The following is a 20502-nucleotide window of genomic DNA, read 5'->3' on the forward strand; positions in this document are numbered from 1 at the left end:
TTTATCTAAGATGTTAGTTATATACTGTGAGTACCAATAGGCATAGGACCTGGATAAAGCCTGGAGAAGCCTTTGATATTTTTACATATAAATGAAATATACATTATATAAAAATATAAATTTCATGAAGCCATCATTCACTTAATCCTCCTTAATATTTCTTACTGAGTTTAATCTTCTATCATTTCATATTGTCCATTGCTTTAATACTTTTGTTGTCATTTTTCCCCTGAGTTCAGAATGTATTATCCTGTGTAATGTTTTCAGTCCTTTCAATAATACAATATAATCTTTAACTGATTTTGTTGTCATGTTATTACTGCATTGCCAATCTCCAACTGTGAGCAACCATACTGACTGCTTTCCCTGAATTGCTGAGTGTTTCACAAAATCATGCTAGTACAATAGTCTATTCACCAAATATTTAATTTGCCTAGAATTTATTATGTGCCAGGTAGTATATTACACAACGGAAACTCTAAAATGTGAGCAGATGAGCAAATGGAACTTTATTCCAAGAATGACTGCATTAGGCTTCATGTTCATGAAATTGATAGATACTTGACTGTTTTGTAGACTAAAACATCTAACTCCTGAACTAACTAAAAATTGTATTGCTATGTAAGAACAAGTAGTTGCTTTATCAATAAAATGTGTAATTATCATAAGCTAAAGGGTATTTGAAAAGTTGAATTTTGGATTATTTGCTGACATTTGATGCAATAAGTTTAAAAAATTACTCAAACAGTAAGAAATAAATGTACTATGAAAATTCAGACTATAACTTATACTGGTAGTTACATAATACATTATATAAAATGTTTAAAATTAAAAAGTAAATTGCTAATGAATACAATTCAATAATAAAATAAATAGTGTAAACATCATTGGGAGAAAAAGATCATTAGTAAAATTGGCAGTACATATAGAAGAATGCAGCCTCCTTACAAATTTTCTTTCACCCATTGATAATAAATTTAATCAAACCAAACAAAAAAGAGAAAAAAATAAACAAAATGATTAAAATATCCTACTATAATCTTTAAAACATGTTTACCATGATCAACTTCTATTTATTGCACTACGACTAGTGAAATATCTTTAAAAGAACTTTGATTAAACACATTTAAAAAATATTGATAAAATGTTTTATTAATATTCTATAACATGCATAGCTGAGTTCACAAGAAAGTAAAGAAAATAATCAATAAAGAGCAAGATAAATGTCATAACTGAAAAGGAAATGTTATGTTATTGGTGAAGCTATAAATGTCTTGTGTAATTAAACAAGACACATGGGTTGTAATGACCAGATTAGGGAGAGTAGAGTCTTGACACTATGCCGGGTGCTGGGACTAACCCCCAGTGAAAGTTTATAGAAGAAAGAACACAGTAGTTAGCAGAACAATAAGAAAAAAAAAATTACCTGAACCAAGCTTTAGTTGAAAACAAGGCAAACTTGAATTCCAGTACATGCATATTCTACTTAACATCTCTTCAATTACTATTTTTTTTTTAGAGAAAGATCTCTTGGTTTTTGACATCCAAATATTTAATGGAGTAGATCTGTCATTATAATGTTTTTCAGCCAATATTTACAGGAAAAATATATGTATGTTTACAAAACTCACTACATTATAAATGAACATGCAGAGATTATCTCAATTTATACATCAAATGCAACTTGTAGAATTTAAAAATAAAATAATGTTGTTTAAAAAGACATTTTAAGTATCAACAAAGCTGATGTATATAAAATGTATTAGGCACTAAAGGAAATTATGATACTATATACAAGGAAACTTTTTATTTAACAAGTTAAATAACCACTGCTAATCCAGTAGAAACTGTTTAAAATATTTGTATTGTACCATGATAGTTTTTTAAAAAAATATTTGTATTGTAACATGATATATTTCTTATATATGGGGTGGTCAGGGGAAGCGTAGTATTAGGAGAAATACCTAATGTAGATGACGGGTTAATGGGTGCAGCAAACTACCATGGCACATGTATACCTGTGCAACAAACCTGCACATTCTGCACATGCATCCCAGAAATTAAAGTATAATAATAATGATAATAAAAAGACACAGGAATTTAGCTGTATCAGATATAAATGTGAAGGACATGTATAACTACATAACACTCCTTGTATATTCCAATAAATCTTTCTAAAATCAGCTTTTAAAAAAAAAAAGAAGATATGTACCTCTTAGTTGTGCTACTCAGAAATCACTTAGGGGGTCTCTCTTTGACATGTAAAATATTTTATTTTTCCTTTTTTAAAATGCAAATTGATGCCACCACATAGGTAAATGTTGAAAACATTAAACTGAATGAAATGTCTTACACAAGATTATATAATACATAATTTCTAGTTATTGAAATTCAGAGCAAGCAAAAGTAATTAATATTGGTGCTGACAAAGGAAAGAATAGTGGCTGCCTATCAGAGTTTGAAGGTAGAGATTGACAAAAAAGAGTGACGGTAATGTTTTAATAGAATTTTGGTTACAAGTGTATGCATTTTTCTAAAACACAATGACTACAAGTATACTTAGATTTCTATCTTTATTGTATGTAAATTTGACCTTAAAAACATCATTTAAAAATAAGCAATTCTAGTTAACTCTAGCATGCAAAAATGTTTTTGAATGAAAATAATGTCTGCAACTTTGAAATTAAATAAAGATTTGATGGATGGATGCATAAATAGATAATAAAGCAAATAAAGTAAAATGTTAATTGTTATATCATAGTTGTAGAATGTGTGTGTTTAGGATTCACTTCTTTCAAGTTTTCTGTATATATGAAAATATCTGTGAAATGCTGGAAAACCTAATAATAAGAATTAAATCCATGATAAATCTTTTCATTCAGAAATTCTGATTAAACAAACTGTATGATATTAAGTAGAGATATCTGTATATTCTACCTGTGTTGTCTTGAAAATCCAAAGCTAGAAAGTTAATTTAAATTAGGGATGAGTAAGTATGGGGCATAAGTAGCCTAATAGAAATAAACTCATACACTTACTTTATAGTTGTACTTTAAATCAAAATTGAATTCATGACAAAACATCCAAATGTAGAAAAGAGAGTGAGAGGGCGAAAGGAAATATAAATCAAACAGAAGAGCCAGAAGAAACTGCGGTCAAGAGTTTGAGACCTGCCTGGCCAAAGTAGTGAAACCTTGTCTCTACTAAAAATACAAAAAATAGCTGGGCATGGTGGCAGGCTCCTGTAATCCCAGCTACAAGGAGACTGAGGCACGAGAATCGCTAGAACCTGGGAGGCGGAGGGTGCAGTGAGCCAAGATCACACCATTCCACTCCAGCCTGGGCAACAAGAGTGAAACTCCTTCTCAAAAAAAAAAACAAAACAAAACAAAACAAAAACTGTTACGTTCCTCCAGCTAAGCATATTCAGTAGAAACATTCTTTCCTCCCAGGAAATAGCATTAGTCTATCTACCAGGAGATCTGCTTCATAGAATATGTTATGTGTTCTGATTTTTTCTCTTTCCTTTGAGAACGAGTGTGTGTGGAGTAAAGGTTGGACTTGAGAAAGGAGTAGACAGAGATCAGGCCAGTCTCTGTATCTCCTGATTCCCCAACACCAAAAAATAAAAAGATAAAAATAGAGGAATTAAATCCCAAATAAAAAGTCTAGAAAAAGAACAGAAAACAAACCAAAATAGTAAAAGAAAATAATAAAGATTAAAGCAGAATGCAATAAGGTTAAAACAGTTAATAAGTAAATTTAAATGCTCATTATTTAAAAGAATCAACAAAATGCAAAATTACTAGGTAAACTAATAAATTAAAAATTAGATAAAGCAAAAATAAACAAAACAAGATATTACAAGTAAAATAACCATTAATGCAGAAAACTAAAATATGATAGACAACTTTTTAGAACTCTATGAAATTAAATTATAAAACTGTGTAAAATGAAAAACTTTTAAAGCATCTAGAAAAAGGGTCAGATCACTTACAAAGGGAACTCTATCAGGCTAACAGCATACTCTTCAGCAGAAATTCTAGAAACCAGAAGAGATTGGAGGACTATTTTTAGCATTTTTCTTTTCTTTCTTAGAAAAGAAATTCCAATCATAAATTTCATATCCACCAAACTAAGTTTCATAAGCAAAGAAGAAATAAAATCATTTCCAGGCAAGGAGTGGCTAAGGAAGTTCTTTATCATTTGGCAGCCTTTCAAGAATTCCTTGAGAAAATTCTACACATGGAAACAAAAGAACAATATCTGCTACCACAAAAGCATAGACCACTACACAGCCCAGCCCACAGGTTCTATAAAGCAACTACACAAGAATACAAAGCAACCAGCTGGCAGCACCACCACAGGATCAAAAGCTTACCTATCAATATTAACCTTGAATCTAAATGGTTGAAATGACCCACATAAAAGACACAGAATGGCTAGTTGGATTTTAAAAAAGAACTACCTGTCTACTCTCTTCAAGAAGACCCATCTCACATATAATGACACAGTCTTAGAGTAAACTGCAGAAGAAAAATCTATTGCAAAAATTGGAAAACAAGAAAAATTAGAGTCATTATTCTTATGCCAGATGAAAGAGACTTTAAACCAACAACAGTAAAAACAGACAAAGAAGGATGTTACATAATGATAAAGATTTCAATTCAACAGGAAGTTTTAATTATGCCAAGTATATACACATCCAATATCATAGCACCCAGATTCATGAAACGAGATACTTCTAGACCTACACATATATTTGCATAGCTACACAAATTCTGGAGGACTTCAACAACCAACTGAAAATGTTGGACAGATCATTGGGGCAGAAAATGAACAAAGAAATTCTGGACTTAAATTCCACTAGACTTAAATTTGAACAAATAGAACTAATGGATATCTATATAATACTCCATGCAACAAATATAGAATAGACATTCTTCCCATCCTTATATGGAAAATACTGTAAGATTGATCACATGCTCAGCCATAAAGCAAGTTTCAATAAGTGCAAAAAATCAAAATCATATCAAACATATTCTCAGAAAATAGTGGAATGAAGTAGAAATCCATAACGAGAAAAACCTCAAAACCAAATCACAAAAAATCTAAATGACTTCTTTCTGTATTACTTTTGGGTAAACAATGAAATTAAGGCAGAAATGTTTTATGATACAAATAAAAGGAAAGACATTGCATATGAAATCATTGGGATTCAGCAAAAGCAGTGTTAAGATGAAAGTTTATAACCCCAAATACCTACTCAAAGAATTTAGAAAGATCTCAAATTGGTAATCTAATTTAACCAAGAGAAAATAGAAAAACAACAAACACACACTAAATCTAACAGAAGAAAAGAAATGACTAAAATCAGCTTAGCCAAATAAAAATTATAAATCAATAAGATTTAGCTAAAGAAAATTAAATAAAATGTAGACCCCAAAACATGCAAAGAATTGAATAATGAAAGTTGGTTCATTGAATGCGTAAATAATATATATGGACTATTAGCTATATTAATACAGAAAAGAAAGAGACGATCCAAATAAGCACACTCAGAAATGGCAAAGGTGATGTTACATCCAATCCCTCAGAAATACAAAAGATCCTCAGAGACTACTATGAATATCTTTGTGAACATAAACTAGAAAATCTGGAGAAAATGCATAAGTTCCTGGAAGCGCACAAACTCCCAAGGTTGAATCAGGAAGAAATTGAATTCCTGATCAGACTAATAATGAGTTACTAAATTGCATCAGTAATAATAATAATAAAACACTACCAACCAGAAACAGCCCAGTGCAAGGCAGAGACACAGCCAAATTTTACCAGATGCACAAAGAAAAGCAGCTACCACTCCTACTGAAAGTATTTCAAAAAATCAAGGAGGAAGGACTCCTCCCTAACATATTCTATAGAGCCAGCATTATTTTCATACCAAAGTCTGGCAAAGATACAACAGAAACGAAAACTTTAGAAAAATATCCCTCATAAACATAGATGAAAAAATCCTCAACAAAATACTTGCATACTAAATCCAGCAGCACTTCGAAAAGTTAATTCACCACAATCAAGTAGGCTTTATTCTTGGGATACAAGGTTGGTTCAGCATACATAAATCATTAAATGTGATTCACCACATAAACAGAATTTTAAAAAATACCATATGATTATCTCAATAGACACAGAAAAAGTTTTCAATAAAATCCAACTTTCCTTTATGACTAAAAAAAAAAAAAAAAAAAAGTTATAAACAAAAATAAAAAACACAAAAAAAACTACATATAAAAGAAATATGCCTCAAAACCTCAACACTGAAGAAACATCCTCAAAATAATAACAGCCATTCATGACAATCCCATAGCCAACATCATACTGAACAGGCAAAAGCTGGAAGCATTCACCTTAAGAACTAGAACAAGATATCAATGCCTACTCTTACCACTCCTATTCAAAATAGTATTGGAATTCCTAGCCAGAGCAATCAGGTTAAAAAAAAAAAAAAGGCATCTAAATAGGAAGAGAAGTCAAATTGTCTTTCTTCACTGAAGATACTTCTATCTGAAGAAAATGCTTAGAAGTTCACCAAAAGGCTACTAGACCTGACGAATGATTACAATAAAGTGTAGGATACAAAATGAATGTACTAAAATTTGTGGCATTGCCATAAAAGTAGCACTGCCACAAATTTTAGTACATTGATTTTGTATCCTACACTTTATTGAAACTAATTTTGTAATTTTATGTTATATCAATAACATTCAAGCTGAGAGCCAAATCAAGAATACAATCCTATTTACAATAGCCACAAAAATAATAAAATATCAAGGAATACATTTAGCTAAGGAAATGGAAGATCTCTACAAGGACAGCTAAAAAGCACTGATGAATAAAATTATAGATGATACAAACAAATGAAAACACTTTCCATGCTCATGGATTAGAAAAATCAATGTCATCAAAATCTACAGATTCAATGCTATTCTTCTCAAACAATCAACATCATTTTTTACAGAATTAGAAAAAAAGAAAAAACAAAACTCTTCTAAAATTTATATGGAACCAAAAAAAGAGGCCAAGTAGCCAAGACAGTGATAAGTAAAAGGAACAAAGTCAGAGGCATCACATTACCCAACTTCAAACTATACTACAAGGCAACAATAAACAAAGCAGCATGATATTGGTACAGTAACAGACACAGAGACCAACGGAACTGAATAGAGAATCCAGAAATAAAGCTGCATGCCTACAGCCATTGGATCTTCAAAACTGAGCAATGCAGAAATGACTTCCTATTTAAAATAAAAAATCCTTGAAAAACTGACTATCCAGATGCAGAACAATGAAACAGAACTCCTATGTTATACCATACAGAAAAATTAAGATAAATTAAAGACCTAAATGTAAGATGTAAGACTATAAAAATCCTAGAATAGAACCTAGGAAATACCCTTCTGGCCATGATACTTGACAAAGAATGTATGACTAAGTCCCCAAATGCAACTGTAACAAAACCAAAAATTGGTAGGTGGGACCTAATTAAACTAAACAGCTTCCAAACAACAAAAGCAAGTATCAATAAAGTAAACAGAAAACCTACAGAATGGGAGAAAATATTCACAAACTATGTATCTGAGAAAGGTTTATTATGCAGAATATAACAATAATTTTTAATATATAACAATGATAAACCCCATTAGAAAGTGGTCAAAGGACATGAACAGACACTTCTCAAAAGAAGACATATACATGGCCAACAAACATATGAAAAAAATGTTCAACATCACTAATCATGAGAGGTCATTGATGATGTAGTTTTTGTGCAAATCAAAACTGCAATCAGATGGGCCACACCAGTCAGAATGGCTATTATTAAGTAGTCAAAAAAATCATGGATGCTGGTGAGGCTGTGGTGAAAAGGAAAAGCACGTACATTATTTATGTGAATGTATATTAGTTCAGCCACTATTAAAAGCAGTTTGGAGTTTTTTCAAGAACTAAAAACAGAATTACCATTCCACCCAGCAATATCATTACTGAATAAACACCCAAAGTAAAATAAATTCATTCTACTAAAAAGGCAGTCACCAATATCTTCATTATAGCACTATACACAATAACAAACACATGAAATCAACTTAGATGCCCATCAATAATGGATTGGATAAAGAAAATAGTACATATACACTATGGAATACTGCATAGTCATAAAAATAATGAAATCATGTCCTTTGAATCATCAAGGTGAAGTTGGTTGTTGTTATCCTAAACCAATTCACACAGACAGTGAAAACCAAATACTGTATGTACTCACTAATAAGTGGGAGCTAACATTTGGCACAAATGGACATAAACATGGAAACAATAGAACCTGGGACGACTAATGGGGAGATAAAGAGTCAAGGGTTGAAATGCTACCTATTGTGTTGTATGTGTATATATGCTCACTACCTAGGTGATGAGTTTAATCATACCCCAAACCTCAGTGTCATGCAACATACCCATATACAACAAACCTGTGCATGTGCTATGTGAACCTAAAATGAAAGTTGATTTTTTTAAAAAAGAATAAAATTGAACATTTAAAATTCATCATCACACCGTTGCTTTCCTATCAGTTTGCCAAAAATTTAAAAGTGTGACAACATCACTGTCAGCAAGTCTTAAACTAATACTCACTGCTTGTGGTAATACCAAATTATATAGCTATGAAGGAGAATTTGTCAATAATTAACAAAATTACATATGTATATATATGCATATTTGCTTAAAACCTGCTACCATGCTTCCAGCAGAAATATAAAAAGAAATCATGGAATTACTTATTGTGTCTCTATCATTACAAAATCAAGATTTAAGAGTATTATATATAATATTTATATTAGGCTTTCAAAAACAAATATACTTCTGGTTCCAAAATAGTGGTGTAGAAGCAAATTGGTTCCACCCCCTACCATCATAAAAAAACAGAACCAAACATGTAGCACTGACATTATTCCAGGAATATCCCCTAAGTCAATATGAGTATGAAACAGTTCCTGGTTAAATTATTGCATGAACTCCCAAAATAGTACACCTATTATGTATCAAGAAAAAAAAACTCATATATGTTAAGTTTGATAACATCAAACAATTAACTAAGACAACAATTAACATTGATGTTATCAAACAGCACACATATTTTGAGAAGAAATACTAGGAGTGTTTTTTTCTTATTCTCATTTCTGCGTATTTATCACAGATATACTTATTTTAAGAACATGATTTTCAATGACAATTATGTGAACACTTTGTTAGGATACACATCAATGTTTGTGATTTTTTCTGATTTAAAAAAAAGCTGTTAAATTCTTAAATAAAACAACTTTTTATGACCTGCTGTCTACTCCCTCAGGCAACCTAAAAGGATGCAAGGAACACACCATAATGGATCTTTTATGATTATTCTGGCCATTACACAGTGAATGTTTAGCATTTCTCCAAAGCAAATGCTTGCAGTTAGAATCCTGATGAGTTAAATATCCTTCATTACCATGAGCACTTATGTATTTCCCTTTATGTACAACTTCAAGGTAACCAAACTACTGAAGTTATATTTATGAGGAAAAAAAAGCAAACATTGTGCATAAAAAAGATAAATAAGAAGTTTCACACAGCTGCTGTTTCACAGTTTTGGAAAAGTAACTTCATGCCAAGGTCACTGTGTATGAAATTATGGCATCTTTACTGAAACCCAGCACTACTTGCACAGAAAAGCAGTAAATCCATCTAAGAGAGTGATTGGGAAGCTAAAGCAGGGATAGAACATCTGTCAAGTAGTTTATGCATCTGGCCTACAGAAGAGGTTCCTTGTTTTCAAAAAAAAAGGCAGTTTCACCAGACTGTATGTGGGAATAAAGATAGACCCTTACAACATATCGTTAAATAGATGTCAAAAAATTGAAAGTAAGGTTGTATTTATATCCATTTTTTTTTGCTACCACATACTAAAATCTATTTAAAGGAAAATTTTATCATTAACTGAACAAAACTACCCACAAATAATTGATTATTGATTAATGCTGCACCAATGTAATTTCAGAAGTGAGTCTATCCTAAACTTAAGACTGTAAGTAGTTCTGACTTATGCTCATGAGAAATTTAAAGAGCTTATCAAGGATGTATATATTATAATCCTCAAAAATAAGTAAGATACAAAAAGAAATCTGTACAGATCATTAAAGCAGAAAACAAAAGATGACAGGAAAACAATTCTGTACTTAGGGAAATTGGAAAAAGATTATATTAAATATAATAAGCTTTAAAAAATCTAGGCAATCAAAGTATGAAGTAGGGGATGTTTACAAAAAAAGGTAATAAATTATTAACGGAGGGTCATGATTGATTGTAAATTCAATATGTCACATCAGTTTGATGTGTTAAGTATGTCTACAAATAAAATAAAGAACAAAAGAAAAAGGAAATTTCTTTTTCAGTGGTGGTGATATACAGTACTCAGTACACTTTAAGTGAAGCATTGACCAACTACTGGATTTTTAGCAAATTGTTAAAAAATCTAAAACTGGAATACAGGTGAGCACTAAGGCTAAAATGGCTATTTAACATTGAATAGAGATAGCATAATGATGCATTGTTTCCACATTCAGTATGTGACAAGCTTTAATTCATACATTCTACAGTATGACATAAGAGTCTCATCTATTTTTCTCATTTTAGAGTCATAGGACTAGCCTTGGGTGGTAGGTGGCAATTTAGTAGAAGCAGAGGGCAGAATTATAAGAAAGAAGTTCTCAGGACATGTGAGAAGACATATTTTAAGAATGATGGGTTGCTTGGTTCTTTACTAGTGAGTGTAGACAAAAAAAAATGATGGGATCATTGGTAATGGTTAAAGTTCCTGAGAGTTTAGCAGGCTTTAGAGAATAATTAAATTTTTAAAGAAGACAGCATGGATAACTTTCAAGAGAAAACGAATGCAAATAAGACTATGAGGGTATTGATGATTTACATGGTTTTACAGTAAATTGAATAAATGTTGATAATATATTTTCTGGAGTTAAACACCAATAAAAAGCATGATTTGCAATCATAATTTGTAAGGGGTGGCAAAAATGTTTATTTTTCAAGATAAAATTCGACAAAAATATATAAATTATATAGAAAAATATATATACATAAAAATATGTATAATTTCTATGTGTTATAGTTTTATATAAATATATGTAAAAATACATATTTTTGTTTACACTTTTTGTTTATACTTGTCCTATCTCAGTCTCCTCCTCTTTTTCTCTCTACACATACGCACATATACACACACAGAATACAGACATTTTATTGCTACATAGAAAAGTAAATTTTAGGCATCAGTTTATCAGAATACATTATATTTAAATACATCAATGTGCATTCCCTAAGAACATTCCTTTACATAAACACAAAAATGACAGTGGCATCAAAGAAATGCAAAGTGTACACAATCATACTATGTAATATGTATTACATTTTCAGATATTCCCAAGTATCTCACTTACTTTTTGAAAATGTCTGATTAAAATCACAGCAATGTGAAGTTACTGTTTCCACAGAGAGCAGCACTCCACATGTAAAAAGAAGTAAAATAATTTATGAACAGAAATATTTGTCAACCAATTTTTTATATTCAATAAATTTCAACTATTTTATCTATACTACCCATTTTGATGTTGTCTAGTAAACTCATAAAGCTGTATCTTAATAATGTTGTGTTATAAATGTTTATTATATTATTTGTAATAATTAAAAGGGAAATAAGGCATGATGTGATTAAGTGAGGAAAAATATAATATATTAGTAGAATAAAATGGTGAATACTAATGAGGCAGGAGAATTTCTTTGACCCCTTTGTGGGAACCCTTCTGAAGGAGGTGGCTCATTTACTTGACTGTTAGGTGTTCAAACTCTTTACAGAAGGGAGAGCATGCAGGTGAAACAGGGTGAGCGCTTTTTTGCTGGGAGGGCTCCAGCCCTACAGCCATGTCCATGGGTGTTACAATGCTCTTTTAGCTTTGCCATCATGAATGGCTAAGTGGTAACCAGCTCAATGGGTAGTCAGGGTGACAACCTTTTACACCACATTTCTTGGTAACCAGGTTCTTATCCAGCATCCAGAAAGAGTCAAATCACTTGGACTTGAAGGATGATGAATGTGGAGATTTTATTGAGTGATGGAGGTGTCTCTCAGGGGGTTAATAGGAGCTGGAAAGGGGATGGAGTGGGAAGATGATCTTCCACTGGAGTTCGCCATCCCATTGCCTGTTTCTTCTCTAACCATCCCAAGCCTAACTCCTCTCAATATTCAGATGTTCCTTCTTTTCTCTCCATCTCTGTCATGCTGCTCTGCCACTCTTCTGATCTTCTAATCTTAAAGTCTGTGGTTTGGGGTTTTTATGGATACAGGATGGGGATGTGATGGGCCAGAGGGGTCTTGTAAAAGGCAACATTTAGGCGTGAAAACAGGAATGCCTGTTCCCATTAGGGCCAAGGCTTTCCAGGCTTGAGAGTGGAGCCTTTGCTGAGGGACCATTCTCTTCTACCAATATTTACCTGCCTCCTGTTGTATCACTAATTTATTGCCAGGCAAGATCCAATTAGTCCCCAGTACATTTTCATACTTCATAATATTAAAAGAAATTTATTTAAGCAGGCTTCTATATTCAAAATACACTTATGACAAGATAGTACCAAAAATATTCTAGTCCAGGTTAAGCAAATAATTAACATAAGGATTCAAATATATCATTCTTGCTTTATTTGTATATTGGGCATAAGGAAACAATGAAGAGCATTGAGTTTACTTTGGACATTTTCTACTGCCGATATTTAAAATGCTATCATAATAAAATCACAGAAAATGTTTCTTGAAAAGGTTTCTCTTTTTACAAAGCATGAGTAATTTGCTAATAGTTCCAACTCAAAGATTCACACCTGCTCATATTTTATAGAGATAACCAATAAAATTAATCAAAATTTTAACAGTTGTCATACTAATGAAGAATGGTATGGAGAAGTACAGCAATGCATATGAAATACAGTAAGAAAGTATTCAACCATACATATAACTGGTAAAAAGTAATAAAATACAAAAAGACTATTCTACTTTGACCTCACCATCTGACTTTATATATAAAGTCATATTTATCTTAAAAATCTATTCAAAAATAACCTTCTCTAGGACAACTGTCTTATTCAACTTGGCTATTATATAGTAATAATTGATTATAATAGAAATATTTGGAGGTATAATTAAGTATAAAGATAAAAAAAAATGCAAGCACAAGTCCAACAAATAGAAACAACCTTCTATTATTTTACATATTCTTAAATAAAGCTAAAATATTACTGTTCATATGAATTTACATAATATCTTAGTAGAAAGCTGCATTTCTTCAGCCAAAATAAAAGGATATGCTCTTCTGTTGTGGATATATAGATGCTTTTAGTTTTGGTCATAAATAATGCTTTTAAGAGCGTTCTTATCATTGGAAATATGTATGTTCGGTTTTAAAAGATAATGCCAAACAGTTTTCCAAACTGGTAGAACCAGTATACATTTTGTAGCTTTTTAATTTTTTGTAATTTTTATTGGTATATAATAAGTGTATATTCTTCTGGGGTACATGAGATCTATTGATACAGGCATACAATGTGTAATCATTACGTCAGAGTAAATGGACTACCCATCACTTCAAGCATTCATCATTTCTTTGTGTTGTGAACATTGTAAATGTACTCCTTCAGTTATTCTAAAATTAACAGCAAATTATCGCTGGCTGTAGTCACTCTGTAGTGCTATCAAATGTTAGATATTAGTCATTGTATCTAACTATATTTTTGTATTATTTAACAATCCCCATTTTCCCCTTCCCTCCCCACAACCCTTCCCACCCTCTGGTAACCATCATTCTGTTCTCTACCTCCATGAATTCAATTGTTTTGATTTTTAGCTCCTACTAAAAATTAAAATGTGAGAACATGCAAAGTTTGTCTTTCTATATCTGGCTTACTTCACATAACAAAATGTCCTCTAATTCCATCCATATTGTTTCAAATAACAGGATCACATACTTTTTATGGCTGAATAGCACTCCACGGTGATTATGTATCAATTTTTTTTTATCCATTGATCTGTTGATAGACACAGGTTGATTCCAAATATTCGCTACTGAGTGTGAATAGTGCTGCAATAAACATGGGAATGCAGATATCTCTTCAATATACTGACTTCCTTTCTTTTGAGTAGACACCAATAAGTGGGATTGCTGGATCATTTGGTAGTTCCATTTTTAGTTTTTTGAGAAACCTGCATACTGTTCTGCATAGCAGCTGTACTAATTTACATTCCCAAGTGTGTGATAATTCCCTTTTTCACATCCTAACCAGCATTAATTATTATCTGTTTTTTAGATAAATGGCGTGATCTAACTAGAGAGAGTTGATATCACATTGTGGTATTGATTTGTATTTCTTTGATGGTCAGTGATGTTGAGCACCATTCACATACTTGTTTGCCATTTTTATGTCTTCTTTTAAAAAATGTTTAATTGTATCTTTTGCCCATTTTAAAAATTGGATTATTAGACTTTTTTTCTAATTGAGTCCTCTGAGCTCCTTATATGTTCTGGTTATTAATTGCTTGTCAGATGGATAGATTGCAAATATCTTCTGCCATTCTGTGAGTTGTCTCTCACTTTGTTGATTGTTTCCTTTGCCGTTCAGAAGCTTTCTGACTTGATGTGATCCCATTTGTTCATACTTTGGTTGCCTGTGCTTGTGAGATATTACTCAAGAAATCATTGCCCAGACAGATGTCCTGAAGTTTTCCCAGTGTTTTCTTTTAGTAGTTTCCTAGTTTGAGGTCTTATATTTAAGTCTTTACTCTACTTTTTACTTGGTTTTAGTATATAGCAAAAGATAGGGGTCTAGTTTCACTCTTACATATATGAATATCCAGTTTTCCCAACACCATTTTTTGAAGAGAGTGTCCTTTCTCTAATGTATAGAACCAATGTACATTTGATTTTCTTTTTTATGAAGTACTTATTCAATTATTTTGTCCATCTTTCAAGTAGCTTTTCTGTCATTTTAGTATTATTGTTTTACAATATAAATATTTAAATAGACACATTCATTCATATATTCATAGGTACATAGAGGCATATATAGATACATAAATTGATAAACACATGCAAACATATTTTGAAAATTAGTCCTTTCTCAGATCTTTATTTTCAGTGTAATCTTCCATGTGGTCTATAGACTTCCTTTTTATTTTTTAATCATGACTATTGAGGAATAAAGGTCTTCATGTAAATAGCATCAAATTTATTACTTATTTATAGTTAGTGTGTTTTAATAAATTATTTAGGGAATTATGCCTACTCTAATGTTGTGAAGATGTTCGGTGCATCAGTATCTATTTCTGGACACTTAAGTAAAGAGAAATAAAAAAATAGATAAATAAATACTTAAATTTTGTTTGGTGTTTCCATTATTATAAAATGCACATTTTTACATTTTAAAGTTCCCAAGTTAGCTTATTACAGTTCATGTCAGTAGAAACATGACAGAGGTAAAGAATTGTGCTGTTACTAGTGACATTGCTTGCATATGTCACTAAAATGCAAATATCAATAACAGATGCATCTATTTGGCTCTTAGAAATAGTTATTTGCAATATTATTATCATCTGGAGTAGAATTTTGTATAAATATTACATTTTTAATCACAGTTAAGGAAAATTTGCAAGAGCATAACACAGAACTTTAATTTTCTTGAAATATTTGAGAGTAAGTTGTTAGTATGTTATTCAATCTCCCCTGAATATTATGCAGTATATTTTCCATAGGCATACAGTTTTTGTATATGGGAAGAATATAATCGAAAAATGGAAATTAATATCAATACCTTGGTAAAATCTAGTCCTCAGACCCCACTCATAATCTGCCAGTTGTCTTAATAATGTTTGTTATAGTAAAATGATCCAGTTTAGAATCATGATTTATTTCATTGTCATGTCTTAATTTTAGTCTTTAATCTAGAAAAACTACTTATTCTTGCTTGACTTTTACAACCTTGTCACTTTTGAACAACGTGAAAGAGTTGTTTCATAGAATGTCCTCAATTTGGGTTAGTCTTCAATTTGAGTTCCTTCTGATTAGATTCAGGTTTCTAACAATTGTGCAGAATGCCACTGAAGACTTTTCCAATTATTGATGATGTGTATTTTGATCCTTTGATGAAGGTAGCATCTAGCAGACTTTTCCATTGCAAAATTACTCTTTTTCTTTTTATAAGAAAGTATTGTATGAGATAGTACTTTAAAACCATGCAAAAAACCATTTTTATTAAATACTATTTACTAATTTATTTATATCAGTATATACTCAACATTAAATTGATTAATATCATTATCTGTTTTAATGCTCAAATTTCTCCTGATTTGTTTGGTGTATATTACTTAAGCTTGACCTCTGAATCTTTTGATATATCCTTGTTATTTTTAAGTAATTTTTTTTTTTTTTTTGGTTAATTTTTTTTTTTTTTTTTTGGTTAAAATAGAGTTCATGATTGTCATGTATTTTTCCTGCTCTAGGCCTAAAATCAGGCACTTCCTTAAGGATTTCTGGATCTTTTCACTGGATAATTACACGTAGACATCATGATCAGGCTGATTGGTGTGCTCATAGAAAGCATTTCTTGTAGATTTTCTAGGTATTTGAATCTATCTAACTCTAACTACACACACACAAGCATATGATATATATACATTATTCAAATATATAAATACATAAATATGCAAAACGTATTTATACTTTATATTTGTGTGTATATATACACATTATATATTATTTGTATATGTATACTAAACTATATATAGAAATACATATATATTATTTACATATTATATTATATTTTATAATATATTATAAAAATATATTTTTATATATGTATTTCTATATATGTATATAAAGTACATATATATTATTTACATATTATATTATATTTTGTAATATATTATAAAAATATATTATTTTTATATATGTATTTCTATATGTAATGTATACATATAAGAGTCTTAGGATATCAGATCATAAACTCTCAACAGGTCATGGAACCAGAAGTTTAACTAAGTTACTTTAAAATCACCAAACAAAGTCATGTGATTCTTCACAGAACTTTCTTCCATTGCCATTCTTTTTGTAAGCGTGTGTATGCTTTTTTTATTTTTAGATACAGATCAATCCTGGGGGGTGTCCTTAACTTGACTGATGTTATTATATTGTTCTGCAACAAATTTTTCAAAAGGAGAGACACATGTTGTTTCACTAGTGCCAGTTAAATATATCAGCTTATTTTCTCCTTATCTTTCCCCATGTGTTGTAGTTTGAAAACATTTTTCTATAACACATGTAGTTTCTGCCAGGAAAACAGAGACATAACATTTCTCATGAACTTGTGTTTTGGAGCCAGTCATTACTACAATCATCATCAATTACAGGTGCAGTTTTTCTTATAATAAAAGTTTGGTTTTGTTGGATTTTTCAAATTGTTTTTGTTTTTTAGTATTAGAATAATGTATAAATAAATCTTAACTTTAAATTAATTTATAAATTTGGGGGAATAAATAATTCACAATAAATTTGTAGATTTTTGTTTTTCGTTTGTGTGACATCATAGAGATTGTAAATTTAGATTCAAGAGGTCCTACAAAATTGAGATATAAACATTGCAATAAATTCAATCTAGAAAAGCCTTTTTAAAAAAATCTTTCCCTATTTCTAGACTGTTTTAAATTTTCTGTGGGAGAAACAAATAAAACATAATGTATAGAAATAGCAGGGACAGATTAACAATTATATAAAATGTCTCCTGCCACAGAAAAAGAAAGTATTCAAAGTTCTGGCAATGAAAAACTTATTTTGTGGTATTTTTAAAAAAGAGATCAAAATATCTAGTCTATACTAGTTTATAAATGCAATGTTATAATTATACTAGTGCTGACCCATTTTATGTTACTGGACAGCTCTGATATTATGGACATAAATACATTCAGAGAAAGTCATTTGAGATACTTGTGTAATTTTGAACCAATCTTCAGAAAATTATCAGAAAATTTTAAAGATAGGAAAAATTCTAGTATAATTTGTTATTGTTCCTTGCTATGTAGATGGGCCTTCATTAAAATAATATTTGAGCTGCTTAATACTTTAAAAATGTGTATTACTTTACAATGATATCACAAACCAACCATTATACTTACATTTTAGTTTAATCTGAGATTGTTTAATATATTTTTATTTCAAATAATTAATGGAAATGATAACAAAAACATTCTGTTCTAATATTATGAGAGTCCAGAGTAAAGATTTACATATGAAATCATTATTCTGACATAATTTTTAAAAAGCAAGCATGATAATTTCTGTCTATAGAATACTTATTATTGAGTGAAAAACTGAAAGCACAAGCAGGAAGAGACAAAAACAAATGAGACCATTTGCACATCCTCTGAAGCATTTTCTTAATATTATTAATGCCTTAACAACTTTTAGAAATACAGGTGATCTTTATTTTTAACTTTTCTATAGTTTAACTGAACAATGCTTGTTTAAATTATTAAGGGAGCATGTGGGAAAGATAGGATTCAGCTAATATGATAGACAACTATGAATGAAGATTTTGTAGCTAAGAATCACTTTATATAATGTTATATTGCAAATGCATTAGTATACTTTAATTATGATTCCTATTAGAAAATAAGAAAGATTTAACCTAAAATTTCAGAAGATAGAATTATCTAAATACTCAGAAGATATCTAATATAACTTTAAAATTTTTCAAATGAAAATAACATAAACAGTAGTTCTTTGTAGTCTTATTTGAAAACAAAGCCACACAACATAAAATTTATCATATTAGGAAAAGAGTGAAGAGAGGCGACAGAATAAAACAATTTAGCATTATTCCCCCAAAGAAAGATCAATTTGAACAACTATACACACATAAAAATACCTTTACAAGAGCTAAAGAAATTAGATGCAGGATCACGATACCAAGCAGCAATACTAATAAATTAATGGAAAGAAGGAAAAAAAACAGCTTTATATTATCCACATCACTCCTATCCTAACTTCAGGCAGAACAGTATGGAGAGAGATACTGTCCTCTTGGGGTAAAAAAAGGGAAATGAGGCTGGGAACGGTGGCTCATGCCTGTAATACCAGCACTTTGTGAGGCTGAGGGCAGATCACCTGAGGTCAGGAGTTCGAGACCAGTCTGGGCAATGTAGTGAAATCCTGTCTCTACCCCAAATACAAAAATTAGCTGGGCATGGTGGCAAATGCCTGTAATCTCAGCTACTTGGGAGGCTGAGATAAGAGAATAGCTGGAACCCAGGAGGCGGAGAATGCAGTGAGCCAAGATTGGACCTTTGCACTCTAGCCTGGGCAACAAGAGAAAAACTCCTTCTCAAAAACAAAAAAGGAAAGTGACTGCAGGACACTGCCTTGGATCCTGATACTGAGGCCCACCACAGTAAAACACAGCACTAAGCAGATCCCCACAGTCTATAGCTCAAGGATAGTACCCAGGGACTGAGCCCCTAAACCCACCCCAGGGCCAGATAGGAACTGGTAGACCCTGTAAGATGGACTCAGCCTCTAGGCCACATCACCACCAAATATTACAGTGGCCTTGGGTTCTGGAAAAATCTCAGAGATAATCAGGCCTCAGTAACCATGGAAACTGGTGTACCCCAGCACCATGCCTGCTTTGGCAGCCATAAGATACCTGCCAGGTACCCTGCCTGCATTGGAGACCACAGGACTCCAGTCTTGGCTGCACTGAATACAGTGACCCTAGGCTTAGGGTGCCTCTCAGCACTGCAAAGGCTAAAGTTGTCACAGGCTTAGGGATCATACCAGCTGGTTCTCTCATTCAGCTTAATGTTGAATGAAATCCCCAGGCAAAGCTAGTCTGCAAATACTGGAATAAATCTCTACTCAGATGTGCAGTCATTAACACATGGCTACAAGAATTAAAAATAATCAGAGAAACAAGATTTCACCAAACAGGCAAAACAAGAAGCCAGTGACTGGCCCTGAAGAGATCTAGAAGACGAACTACCTTGCAAAAAATTTAAAATACCTGTTTCAGGAAGCTCAGCTAACTTCAAGAAAATATAAATAATTCAGAAATTTATCAGAGAAATGTAAGACAGACTAAATTAATAATAAAAGCACTATATCCTACAGAGGAAAAATACAGTGAACAAAATGAAAAATTAATACAAAACAAGATCCAAGATGGCTGATCACTAGCAGCTTGGGATTGCAGCTCCCACTGAAAGAGCAGAGAACGAGAGGATCCCACACTTTCAGATTAATTTTTGTTGCTCACACACCAGGAGATTCCCAGCGGAGGAGCCCCACGTGTCTCCAGCGTGACTCTTGAGGCCGG

The sequence above is a fragment of the Cebus imitator genome, unplaced genomic scaffold (genome assembly GCF_001604975.1).
Source record: "Cebus imitator isolate Cc_AM_T3 unplaced genomic scaffold, Cebus_imitator-1.0 Scaffold29, whole genome shotgun sequence".
Lineage (NCBI taxonomy): Eukaryota > Metazoa > Chordata > Mammalia > Primates > Cebidae > Cebus > Cebus imitator.